Source organism: Aplysia californica, unplaced genomic scaffold, assembly GCF_000002075.1.
Source record: "Aplysia californica isolate F4 #8 unplaced genomic scaffold, AplCal3.0 scaffold00202, whole genome shotgun sequence".
Taxonomy (NCBI): domain Eukaryota; kingdom Metazoa; phylum Mollusca; class Gastropoda; order Aplysiida; family Aplysiidae; genus Aplysia; species Aplysia californica.
The window spans coordinates 493,371-507,008 of record NW_004797472.1 but is presented as its reverse complement, the minus strand read 5'-3'; the positions used below and the strand labels follow the sequence as shown (position 1 = coordinate 507,008).

Sequence of the window (13,638 nt, the reverse complement as noted above, 5' to 3'; positions counted from 1 at the left end):
CCAACTTACTTGCTTAGTTGGTCGGAGAATAGTATCGTAATATCATTGCAGGCGGAACAATGCCACAGCTGCTCCCCCCTCCTCCCCACAAGGGGTCTGCTTGCTGATTGTAAAATTTATTTTTGTCATTTCACGGAAGTCTATTCTGTAAAAGGTGTATTCTTTATAGGATGTGGGCCAGTGACCATTAACATTGATTAGAATACTTACTTATCTACCAAATTGCTGAGATAGTTTTTAAGTTATATTTTAAAAAGCATCTTTATAATTAATATTGAGTTCCCTTGCAACAGCACCGCCTGGGTTAACAGCATGTTGAATCCCCTCATCTAACTCTTAAATTTTATGAGCAATTTGAAGGAGCTGGCATTTGAATTTTTGGTGAGACCGTTAATGATGGCTGAAACTCGTCCAAATCCCTCTTTTCAGGGGTGTCATTGCTAGGGTCAAGAAGATTATTAACTATATCCGTATGTCGTGTTTTACTATCGTAACCATACGACGTGGGGGAACTCTGTGCCACCACTTTCCAAAGAGGAAACTTACTCGTTTATCTGATCCTCACGTTTGCATAGCTGTCTGCCAAAGGGATTTTTCGAGAAATACTGAAAGTTTCAAAGAGAGCTTCGTACTAGAAGTATTATAAGATGTGAAGAATACAACCCCGGGGTACCAAATGACGCCAGGGCGTACGAATAGGATTAACTTGAGCGATGATATCCTCAACTATTTGAGCAACATCTTGAAGATTTTTTTTTACCAGGATGAAGAACATGCTCGCATTCTTTGAAAACATTCTCAACTATTTGGGCAACATCGTGAAGATTTCTCTTTTCTTCCACAGGGAGGTACAGACCCGATTACACAGTCGCAAGAGCTAGACAGAGGATTGCCAATTTCATATTGGGGTCTGGAAATAGAATACAAAATTTGGTCTATCTATCTATCTCTCTATCTATCTATCTATCTATCTATCTATCTATCTATCTATCTATCTATCTATCTGTCTTTGGGAGAATCAATGTCACCCATACTTCGCATAGCAGTTTGTATTAATTTGTCTAAATTAAATCATATTTTTCCTCTACAACTGAGGCTAGATTAAAAGAAACAACATTTCTTCATAAATTTAGATAAAATACTACAAATCTACGTCACGCGGAAAATGGGATTGTTCAAAGCACCTCCCGTTTCTTTCACACATTTGGCATACGCATATTGCCCTCGTTACAGCTCACCAATGACAATTTTTATTGGAAAAATTTGCCACAAGAAATTACTTTTATAATGATTATATTTTTTTCCACTAAAGGTTCTCAAAACATGCGTTCAGTTAGCATATTGTCGGGAATAAGATTATTCGGAGTCGTTATCACAATTTTAAAAAATGCACCTGAATAAGCTTGACACGAAGTGAAAATCAAAATCTTTGACGTCAAATTGATCAAAATTAGACACTGAGCTGCTAGATCTTTGTACTTCTGAGGTTGGGATTTGTCTTGAAGTACCGTAAGACTATAAAACTAAAATTTATTTTGAAATTCTGATATAGCGAATTCTGTGCCCAGCATTGTCGAGGATAGCAATGCAGAACCGCACACTACTGAGCACTGCTGCTGAAGTTCTGGCGTCGACTTTGACTTAACTCTCTCATTTTTGTATACCGAAGGGACAGAAGAATAAATGCTCAGTTCCTTGTTTTGAGAAATATGACACCAACACTTTTGAGTTTCACAACCTGTCAGGCTTTTTCGAATGCAGTCTTTTGAATATTTTAATGACGACTTCGAATAATCTTACGATATTAAAGCTGATTGAAAATTTGGTTTCTGACCTCATGGTCTTAGTAACTCAAAACGGCCAAAAATGTCAGACAGAACTATATAATTTTGAGGTAGTAAATTGGCAGGGAAACGTTTTCTTCAAAGTGACATGAAACTAGAAATGGCGCCGTACCTTGTATCATTCAGCCTTTTTGTGTACCAGAATTTGCCACGAAACTGGTTCCGACCCACGCAATTGGGTACTACATACTATTTTATAGTTAAGTACACTTTGGACAGAATAGTAATGATTTCTTATTATAGTTACATGAATATACCTTGTTGTTTCTGTTTTCTCAAAGGGAGAAGGTATTCTGTTATCGTGGTGATGACAAGGATCAGAGGTCAGTCTGCATTGTCTGATGATACTTCCTTTTCATGGGTTTTTATATAGACGTGAAACTCACCTTGTCTTTACACTCCGCGCGATATTTAGATGGAAAAGAAATATAACACTAGCACAATACAAACGTGGCTGGAGGGTAAAAAATACTATTAGAATTTTTGCTTCCTATGTAAGAAATTTTCGACCCTCCAAGTAAATCTCCGTCTGCAACTACAAATAAGAAACGCCAGGTATTATATCAGTTTCTATTAGACAAGGGTATTTTTTGCCACACCTCCGAGAACTAAAGAAATCAACATCAACCACAGAATGTAGTTACTTTCTAGGTCACATTTCATTTATTACCACGGTCATGTTCGTTCGTTGGTTCCGAGTTCCTTCTGCTAAAATCTCTAGAAAGGCATTTTTTTCGAGCACAATTTCTTTCTCGGCTTCAAATCGCTTCCTTCTCTGTCTTTTTTTTTTTGATTTGGGGGAAAATGAAAGTCGTAGGAAACTAATTCTGGGGCATAGTGGAGATGTTAATGAATTTGTCATAATCAGGAGTCTGTGAAACAATTGACATCTCATTGTTAACCTCTTAAATAACCTAATCGTGTTGATAAGGGCGTTAAACCTATACCATTTCACCATTGTTAACCTTGGTTCCTTAATTAATTGTTTACTCTTGATGTTAGTTTAAAGATAAGAGCATGATTTTGTCTAAGCAACTTATATGTGTATTTAAATAATATACATTCATTCTTGTGCAGATTTAACTGCAAAAAAAAAAAAAAAAAAAAAAAAGAAAAAAAAAAAAAAAAAAAAAGAAAAAAAAAAAAAAAAAAAAAAAGAAAAGAAAGTTGATCCGAGGCACAAACAAAGTAAATTTGCAGTTTCCAACCACATTCAAATGTGTCATTCGCCAAAAGTTTGGCAACTATTTCCTAGATAATTTTATGCTAGTGTTTTTTTTTTCTGCCTTCCATTCCCACTCCACCATTTGGGCTCCCATGCCTTAAAGAAACAGGCGAACGACAACTTTGACTCAATTTGAAAAGAGTCTGAAGACTCATTGATGTACGGTATCATGGCAAAATCAGACGTTCGTCAAAATGTAATGAAATCGAACGAATCATCATTTTCCCTCTCATTCAGCAATTTTGATCGATTAAAAAAAAAATTGGGTTTGGCACTTTTTGTGTCCATTTTAAAATACATTCCTTCGTGGAATTTTACTCAAAAATGCTGACCAAAGTGTAAAATTGTAGTTTCCAAGTGCACTACTGTTTGGAAGCTGCTAAATATACCCCTGACACAAGATGAACCCGACCACCTTCAATCGCAAATAAACCGACTTTTATTCAAAACAGAGGAGTATTTTTTTTCCGCCACAGTCAAGGCAAACGAACAGGCTTTATGATAATTCTCACAGCTCTTTATGCCCAAAAAGTAACGAGCGTTCGTGACATATTTCATGAGCTCATTTGTGAACTTTCCCATCTGTGATAATATTTTATTGTTACCATCTTCAGATTAAGGTATAATATATATTCTTCCATTTATATATATAAAAAGCTTCATCAACTGGAGTCGCTACTGGTCTATTTCATTATGTCACCAAAGAACATGGTTTGATTTTTGTATATACTATTGCTTTTGTCTCAGTTGTTGACTCTTTGTTCGGATTGTGGGATGTCAACAAGAATCATGCTTTTTACGTTCAATTGTTTGTATTATGAATGTACTGCTTTGCACTTTTTGCGTGTCTATTTATCTGTTTATTGCGCTTGTGGACTTTATTTTATGTAGTATCAGTATGACGAACTGCGTGTAATTTTTTTATGGTAGAGGAAAACCAAATACTTCTTGATTATGTTTGCGTTTGATTTTGCTTCTTTATTTTAAAAAAAAGATGTTGTAGTCATTAGTATTGGGTATCTCGTCGAGATAAAAATGGGTAAAGTAACTGCAATTTATTGTTATTATTAAAATTATTATTATCATTATTATTATTATTATTATTATTATTATTATTATTATTATTATTATTATTATTATTATTATTATTATTAATTATTTATTTATTTAAAGAAATTATTTTTTTAATTTAAAAAATAAAAAAATAAAAATTCCAGTTCTACGAACTGTGCAATAATAGATGGTCGCATTATTGCTAAGGTTCTCATAAAATGTATCTACTTCCACCCTGCCATGCTCTGATGTTGCTGCATATACTTCAATGACAACGATGTCCACTGGTTTCCTTTTCAGTGAGCAACGATGACAATGTTCGTTTGATTCTACCTAAACACCGTTGGTGTTATATATTGCTCTTGCCTCACCAAACAACTCCTACACTTCTTTTTTGAAAAACGATGTTGGACATTTTCCCATTGAGTTTTTAATCGAGCCTCTCCGTTTTCATCTTGTTATCTAAAGCTATATTTTAAAGGCTATGCAACCAATTTCCAGTTGTTTTTTATTTGCTCGTGTGTGGTTCTGGACCATAGTTTTTACAGCGTGTGTCACAGTTTTAAATTATTTAAGATTTAGTGGGGGTTTTTTTCCAAGCAAAATGCTGAATAACGGTCGGCGGCACCTTCTGCCGACGGTGATCCTTACTCTGTTATCTTTCAACAGACATTTTGCTTTTTCTGACTTTTCTTGGGAGATACTGCTGTGGGTTTTTTCCTAGTTCCAGTTTGTGTTAACAGTTTTCTCTGATAGCTTTTGTCATCCGCGTATTAACTACAAAATAGTTGGGGGCTTTGGTAGGATTTATTTTGCCTCCCGTCACCGAGATGTGGCGTTGTTTGAGCATTTGAAGAATCTATCGAAGCACCTGTGCCACCAAGGTGTTCTTCTACTCTCCACGAGTATCTCTCACGACAGCTTATAAGCAGTTAACCTCCATATTATCGTCGGACAGCTGTTGAATTGTACGGACCTCAAAAGTTTGAATTAATTTCTTTTCATTCCAGTTATCTAATCTGTGGTATGGGTTGCAAGTGCTCAAGAAATATTTTAACAAAATTCAAGATCTAAATGTTGAATAGCCCCCCCCCCCAAAAAAACCCCAAAAAAAACCACCCCACAACAAAAAACAAAAATCAACAACCCCTCAACAAAAACAAACAAACAAACAACAAACAACATAAGGTACAGTAACTGTTAAACGAATAAAACAGTTTTTTCCACTTTCCTAAAAGAAAAAAAAACAAAACCCAACCGCTTTAAGAAGCTAGTACATCTTAATAGCTTCCGACCACGTTATATTATCTGGAAGCAATTCCTTTATCCAACCCGTGACATACTGGGTCGGGTATGGGGACCATACTAAGTTAATCTTTTGTACCACCCATATACATGCAATGCATTGAATATGTCACATAATATGTCTTGTTTTTAAAAAAAAGTTTTACGTACTGCTTTTTTGAACGGCATGGCACAGGGAAAATTATTCACAGATTGCACCTTGTACTTTTGTACTTATCTTTCCCTTGTCCTTGAATTACAATAAATTAATGCTCAAACTCATGTTCTGTTGAAACGCTGCAAAAGACACAATAATCTTCTTTCAGCTTGACATTCTTCACCCCACCACCTCTCGAAAACCAAATAAAAATAGCAATGAACTAACAAAACAACAAAAACAAACTAATAAAAAAGAAACCAAAAAAAGTACTCCCACATAGAAGCAAAAACAAAAACCCCCCCCACCCTTCAAAAAAGAATTTTTAAAAAATCTAAACCCAGCCAAAAAGACAACTAACCAAATGTTTAATTCGGAAAGTCAAACTGCCAAATAAAATTACCAATAGGTAAAATCCGTTCAAATAAGGGACAAGAAAAACAACTTGCCTCTGCTCTAACCTAGAACGAAAAAGTTCTATCAGACTGTTCAGTAACGGTACCCACTTTTGCGAAATTTGGGGAAAGAATTTTGAGTTTCACAACATATTTATTAAATTTTTCGAATGTAATTCTTTGAATGACTTGCTAACGACTCCCAATAATCTTAAGATTTTGATGGAGCAGACAGAACATTTGACTTCTGACCTCATTTTCTTAGTAACTTAAAATGTCCAAAAAATGTCAGAGACAACTTTGTAATTTTAAGATAGCGTCTAGTCAGAGAATTGAGAAAAATTACGCAAAAATCTCTCAACAAAACAGCCTCGCCCCACGCCCCCCCACCCCCTCTTCTCTCGCCCACTTTCCATTACTGTTCCACACCTTATCGGGTTTGTGATCACCTGACTGCCATTTTCAAAATCCGTTCTTCTTCTACAGACTGATTTCTCAAGGTTTCCATCGTGTCTGTTTGAAACAGGAAATAAAGTCAACGGCATTACGACACGTTGCAATTATTAATTTTGTTTCCAGATAACACTCAACGAATGGATGCACACCATTCACTCGTGCTTACAATATTCGTGAACCGTCATCCCTTTTTTAAATTAATTTTTAAAATAGCTATCAGCAGTTTCTGTAAGCCAACAGCTATGACGCTCAGATTACTGTAATGACTTCGGTCTTGCTTTTTGTTTGTCTTTTGTTCTTTTTTCAGGAAAACCACGACAGGAAAAGTGGCAGATGTTAGAGTCACAATCACAGGCCACCATCGAAGCAACAGCGGGGAAAGACAGACAGAGACAGAGGAGAAGGCGGCCCTGATAGTGATATGTCGGTTGGTGTCATGTTGGACGCCGGTGTGGAGGGCCTTGGTTTGAATCCCAACTGAGCGTCAAGAAACTGGGTTGTCTGGGGAGTAGTTTTCATGGCTTTCCAGCGCTACTTTTATTGATCTTTTGAAGATTTCTACAGTGCTAAAATGGGGGCACACTGTACATTAAAACAATACAATACTGTTCATGACAAACCGCTACCTCAGATAGAACTTCGTAGTTCTGAGGTGTCTGTTGTTCTTGCTGCTTCCAGCCATGTTGTCAACTTGTCCAGTATCTTTTCCCTCTGTCTGCCTTTGCCTATCTTTCCATCAAACTTGCCCGTTGTTACAATATTCTCCAATGCTTCTTTCCGCTTTGTGTTTCCAATGAAATTACCCTGTCGCTTTTGTATATTCGTCAAAGCTGTCGTCTGCAATTTGCTTCAACGAAGACTTCTTCATTAAATGAAAAAAAAAGTTTTTTCTAGATGTCCATTGGATACGCAGCATGCGTCTTATGAACCACAACTCTGTCGCCTTAATTGTTCTTTCCAGCTGTCTATTGATTGTCCATGCTTCTGTGGTTACCTTTATAAAAACATTCATTTTACGACCGGTTAAAACAGTCACTGTGTGGCCGTGCTTGGTCTTCTCCTGACTTTCAAGGCAAGAAACTCTGTATTAATAGTAAAAATAATTGCATTTATATAGCGCATATCCATGCTCAAGAGCATGCTCTAAGCGCTTTACAACAATATTATTACCCCAGCAGACCCTCTGAGAACACTCGGAAACTTTCTCGGCTTCCCCGGAAGCATACAGTGCAAGGTGCGGATTTCACGCGCTCAAACACTATCAAACTGACAAGATCGTTCACTGTCTATAGCCGGGTACCCATTTCCACCTGGGTGAAGTGAGGAAAATTTGTGCAAAGTGCCTTTCCCAAGGACACTACGTCGGGCCCCTGACGGGATTCGAACTGACGACCTCACGGTTGTGAGTCCGAGAGCCTAACCACTAGGCCACCGACGCCACAGTCCAGGGGATACCAGTTTTTCTTCTAATCTGAACAAACCACACCTCGACCATATTCGGTGACCGCGGCCCTTTTGATACCTCCAAGCGCAGCCGCGTTCCCTGAGTGAGGCCAAACTGTGGGCAGAAGATATTCGGAGACGTCTCCAGCGAGCACCCAGGCACTATTCGGAGACGCACTCCTTCACACAGATGCACTGCTTTGGGGGTTAAACTGCGTATTGTTTGCTGCAGTTCGTACACATAGCCACTAAAACTGTCGAAAATCAATTATTTTCAAGAAAATTTCAAACTTAATTGCAAAATATCAACTTATGGGTTAACCCCCCTCCCCCAGTTTTTTTTACTTGGTCCAGATAGGCACATAGCATTATAGCATTTTGATTGGTCTATCTCCGTCGGAGACGTCTCCCGATAGACACTGGTAAACTGTGACTTGGACGCAACTGTAACGTTGTCCTCACTAATAAATAACTACCTCAGAATCACAAAGTTGTATCTGACATTTTTGGCCGTTTTGAGTGACTAAGACTCCGAGGTCAGAAACAAAATGTGCTATCTGCTCTATCAAAATCGTTTGTTTATTCGGAGTGGCTGTTAAGATATTCACAGAATGTCATTCGACAAAGCTTGACATGATGTGAAACTCAAAATCTTTGACATCAAATTTCTCAAAACTAGGTACTGAACGTATAGAACGTTGTAATTTCAAGGTCGTGAAATACAAAAAGACAGGAGTCTTAGATATAGTATAGATCAACATAAAGCAATCGACTTATGTGCCTAAATTATCTTTTTTAGAACACAAGAAACATCACATATGAGAGGAAAATAATACATAAATATACCGTGGGTTCTGTTTATTGCAACTGAAACAAACGACGACTCCGGATCAACGAGATATTTCTTGTGCACCGTCTCAAAGATATTCCTTTAATTCACTGGTTTAAAACTACTCAGGCTATAAAGGAAGAGGTAGACCATGTAAGAGATGGATTGTGGGAGTCAGGGAAACCCCGAGAAATCATATAATACCCCATTTGAAAGAACTGCAGAACTACCCTTCCAGAGAAAACTGCATCTTCCTTCAAAGCTAAACGACAGCAACTGAGGATAAAAAAGTTTTTAAAAAAAGTAAAAGTAAAATTTACATGTTTGTTTGAATAACGTGACTGGCAATTTAAATCTCGGTAAACGTTTGAAAATGGTAACGCCTCACGCATGTAGCATAGATAAGGATCGCAAGATAGCAGAACTGTATCTAACTTCGCTGCACAGGTCATTTTGTCGATGGTGCGGTGCAACCTCTCCCTCCTCTCTTGTTTCGCAAAACTGCAAAAAGTCTCCCCTCCACTTCCACTCTCTCTTTCTGTCTCTGCTTCTCTCTCTCTCGCTCTCTCTTTTTCTCTCTTTTTTTCTCTCTCTCTCCTCTCTCTCTCTCGCCCTCTCTCACACACACACACTCATACATGTACACTTACACACACACACACACACACACACGCGCGCGCGCGCGCGCGCACACGCACACGCACACGCACACACACACACACACACACACACACACACACACGCGCACATACAAGACCTGAACCACGTACACACTCAAAATTCGTTGCAATGCACTGTCTTGCCTCTTCATGTAGCGTGGCCATAGCATACGCCCACCCAACCCACTGTAACTAAGCACCACACGCCACACAGAAGAGGAGAGAGGCTGGGTGGGTCAATGAGAGTTAACGAATGAACTGAGTGCATTCCTGTTCTTTTTCGCTCCCTTTCGTTTCCAGTCCAACATATTTCCCTGATCGACATAAAAATGGGAGAGAAACGAATGTGACACGTTTTTATCTCCGCTCGTTTTCCGTTCGTGAACATCCGGTGTTGTCATTAAAACAGTAGATCAACATCGTATTGAGTTTGCTACTCCTCTGTCGAGCTTATAGTGGAGGCTTTTTGATTAGCACTCTTCTTATTGTTTTTGGGTGAAAAGTAGACGGCACTGGACACAGAGTATTTGTCTACGAAGAGGTGATTTTGGAGAACATCACCATCGATTCCAATTTCTTGTCCAATTTCTTGCCATTGTCTTGCGATGAACACTCTATTGGAGTAGTTCTAATCACTTTTATCATAAAATGGTTGCCGTTTCTGCACTGCAGCAATGAGTGCTTAGTCACAGGGATACTGAGTCCATTGTAGTAGGTTGAGAGGACAAAGACAATTCTGGTGGTCTGATATCTTAGCTGAGAGAAAACTGGGAGAAATCTTAGTTGCGAGATAAAACTTTTGCGTTCGGCTCAGCAACTAAGGGCGGCAGGAAAAGGAGAGGAAAGCGAGAGGGGTTCACTCAGCTTTCGGTGATGAGATATGAGACACTCCCGAAGATTCGGCAACTGTGGGAGGAAAGGTCAAGCTGGGAGCAACAGGGAACGGAAAGGAAAAACGAATGCACTCAGTTTATACGTTTACTGGTAGTAGTGGTTGGAGGATACGGTTTTTTTTTCGGTAACTACCAATCATCCCCGATTCTTGAAATCTAGGAATCGTACCTGTCGAGTCCGAACCCAGTTACTTTCTCCTGAAGTGATTTTTCTTCCGAGGTATCCATGATTTGCTTTCCCTGTGGGTCCGATCCCTAGCAAAGTTCGTACAATAAAGGATGGTTCACTCCTCTCTTTGAGCCAATTAAACAGCGTCCCCAAAAGCAGGGTGGCGCTCTCAGTGGAAAAACCCCACACGCAGTTTGCGAACAGCTGACTATGGAAATATATGAAAAAAACAACAACAACAACAGGGTAACATCGGTACTACACTTGCACCTCAATTACATGGTAGGAAAATTCTATAGCTTGTTTTTATAAAGTTAAGAAGGAATGTTGAATGTAAAGAAAACAGAACGCATGGTAATTTCCAAAAAAAGCAGCAGAGCCTAGAAAAGGTGAAAAGATCAAACAAGTCCAACAGTTTAAATATCTAGGATGTATGATAACATCTGATGCCTAACGTTCTACAGAAATAAACCGTAGAAGTACAATGGCTAAGTCTGGTTTCAATAAAAAGAGCCCAATCCTGAGAAATAGAATCATCTCAATGAACACCAAAATGAAAGTCCTGAAATGCTAAGTTTGGTCAACCTTCTATATGGCTGTGAATGCTGGACAATCACTAAAGACAGTGACAATAAAATAGAAGCAACAGAAATGTGGTTTCTTAGGAGACTGCTAAGAGTATCGTGGAAGGAAAAGACATCAAATGAGGTAGCGCTTGATGAAGCCCACGTGGGACGCTCAACGTTTAAAACAATCAGGAATCGACAAATGCAGTTTTTGTGACACCTGAAAAGACATAAGGGTCTGGAACATCTAGCTCTCACTGGCAAAATAGAGGGCAAGCCAGACAGGGGTAGGCCCAGAACAACATACTTAGGGAACCTAAACAAATGGGTAACAGGGAAAGATCAGGGAAACGTAGCTTTTAGGAGAGCATCCGAGCAAAGGAATGAATGGAAAATCATGATCGCCGATGTCTGTCGCAGATCTGGCACTGGATGATGATGATGAAACTGTCTTGTTGTGTAGAATCTTTGCCCATCATAAACAATAACACAAATACTTCCGCCGAGTAGTGTAGTGAGTACTTCTCCGTTCAGTCCGATTGCTCGTTTTGTCTAGACAACTGAAATCGTCCGCGCCTTTATAAACAACCAGTGGGAAAAGGGTAGTAATTCTGAAGAGAACATGATCTAGATCTAGTTGATGAGATTATTTCCATTGAAAATGACGGGAAAAAAAAAGAAAAAAAGAAAGATGTTTTCGAGAAGCGGAAAATCGTGTCGGTGTCAATGTGCTATGACAAAAACGATTGCATTACATTTTGACACAGTTTTTGTTTTGCTTAATCTACAAACTACAAATCGTTGTCTGTTTTGTCGTGTCGTCCATCCTTACGACACGACAATTGAAATCATCCAAGTCGTCCGTGGTAAAAAAACGGACCACCTTAACAACAGACAATTTTCCACGACATTCTATCATCAGACACAGCGTAGTGTACCAGGAGGAAGAAGTTGTTGTTTTTGTTATGGTTGAGGAGGGGAGAGAAGAGACAACGACAAAGTGATAAGAAATATTGGATTCCCCCAATATTGAGACAGTTTGAGACTCTCGGTCATCATTAGTGAGGCATCATGGTGATATCAGGCGCTCGTCAAAATAACAAAATCAAAGAAATCGGCAATATTTTGGCCGATGGGGAACTTTTTTTTCCAATTTTCTTTTTTTGGCTCAACGCTTTTTCTGTCTATATAAAACACACTTTTGTGTGGATTTTACATAAAAACTGTGATTTAAGGCACAAAAATGTAAATTGCCAGTTTCCAGGCTCTGGAAGTTACACAATTTTAGTAGCCATTTTCTCACTAATTTTGCTTCTGAAACTAGGCGACCCTGACCACCTTCAATCGCAAATATTTTGACTTCTATTCAACATAGATCGATGTTTCTTTTCCACCGAAAAGAAGGCAAATGAACAGGCTTATATAAGGTGATACTAATAACCCCATATGCCCAAAAATTGAAGAGCGCCTGATTCCACCGTGTCGAGACACATTTATACCCCCAATTGTTCGGAGACGATGAAAAATTCTTCTGCTATTTTCGAATGAACGATTGTTTACCTGTTAGTGACATTGCATAACGACTATTATTTATAGACAACTGGTGGGAAAAGAGAAGCAATTCTGAAGAGAACTAGTTGATGAGATTATTTCCCTTGAAACGGACCAGCAAAATAAAATTGACACTCTCTCACTCACTGTGTTTTTCATCATTTACCCCCGCAAGAAGAAAATGAAAAAACGTTCTTCAGCTATTTTCGAATGAAACCCAGAGGTTTCTTTTGTCATAGATGGCTGGTCTCTTTTGGATTGCAAGAAAGAGTCATTTTTCATTCATGTTTGCGATATATAATGCACAACAAGACATGTATGATTGTTTGCGTTTTGGTGGCATTGAATCATAACTATTTTATGACAGACAACTGGTGGGAAAAGAGAAGTAATTATGAAGAGGACTAGTTGACGAGATTATGTCCCTTGAAAACGGGTCGCGGTGGAATCAAACGCTAGGTAAATTTTTGGGCATATTAAGAAGTTATTGGTATCACATTAAACCATCTTCTTTTGTCTCGCTTTTGTTTTAAAAAATACCCATACACCTAGAACAGTAGAAGCTGAAATATTTGCGATTCGAAAAAAAGGGGGGAGGGGGGTAATCCGGTGTTAGAGGTAAAATTAGCAACAAAATGGCCGCCAAAGTGTGGTGAGTTCCAAAGCTGTAGTATTCTTGCAAACTGCTTTAATATTTACAATCTTTGTGGCTTTGATCAACGTTTTTCCAGTAAACATCAACACAGAAAGTGTTCTTAAACGTATATAAAAAAATGTTAAGCCAAAAAAAAAAATTCGAATAAAAATTGCCCTAAGGCAAGGAAAATGATGGTTTCTCTGATTTCATTTATTTTGACAAATGACTGATTTCACCCTAATGCCTCACATTTATTCTTGTGTATGTCTAGTTGTCAAAACTATAAAAACCCTCTGCGTTAAAACCTGAGCCCTCTACAACAATCAGATTTGTACCACTTCGACTCTTCAAGGCTCAAGAGCTTGAAACAGCCTTATTTCTTCGTCATTTAAAATTTTATTAGTAAGATGTTTTGTTGGTTTTTACATTTTTACATTCATAAAAAAACCCAAACCCCCAATCCAAACAAAACAATAC

General features: G+C 38.3%; 1 protein-coding gene across 1 annotated transcript in view; it reads right to left on the bottom strand.

The window, feature by feature from the left end:
• Positions 1-2,183, bottom strand: part of LOC101853002 — a 12,409-nt gene extending 10,226 nt beyond the window's left edge. Inside the window, exon 1 of the mRNA XM_013082972.2 lies at positions 2,102-2,183. The gene's annotated coding sequence lies outside the window, so the exon portion shown is untranslated. The remainder of the gene's footprint in view (positions 1-2,101) is intronic.
• Between the last annotated feature and the right edge of the window lie 11,455 nt (positions 2,184-13,638).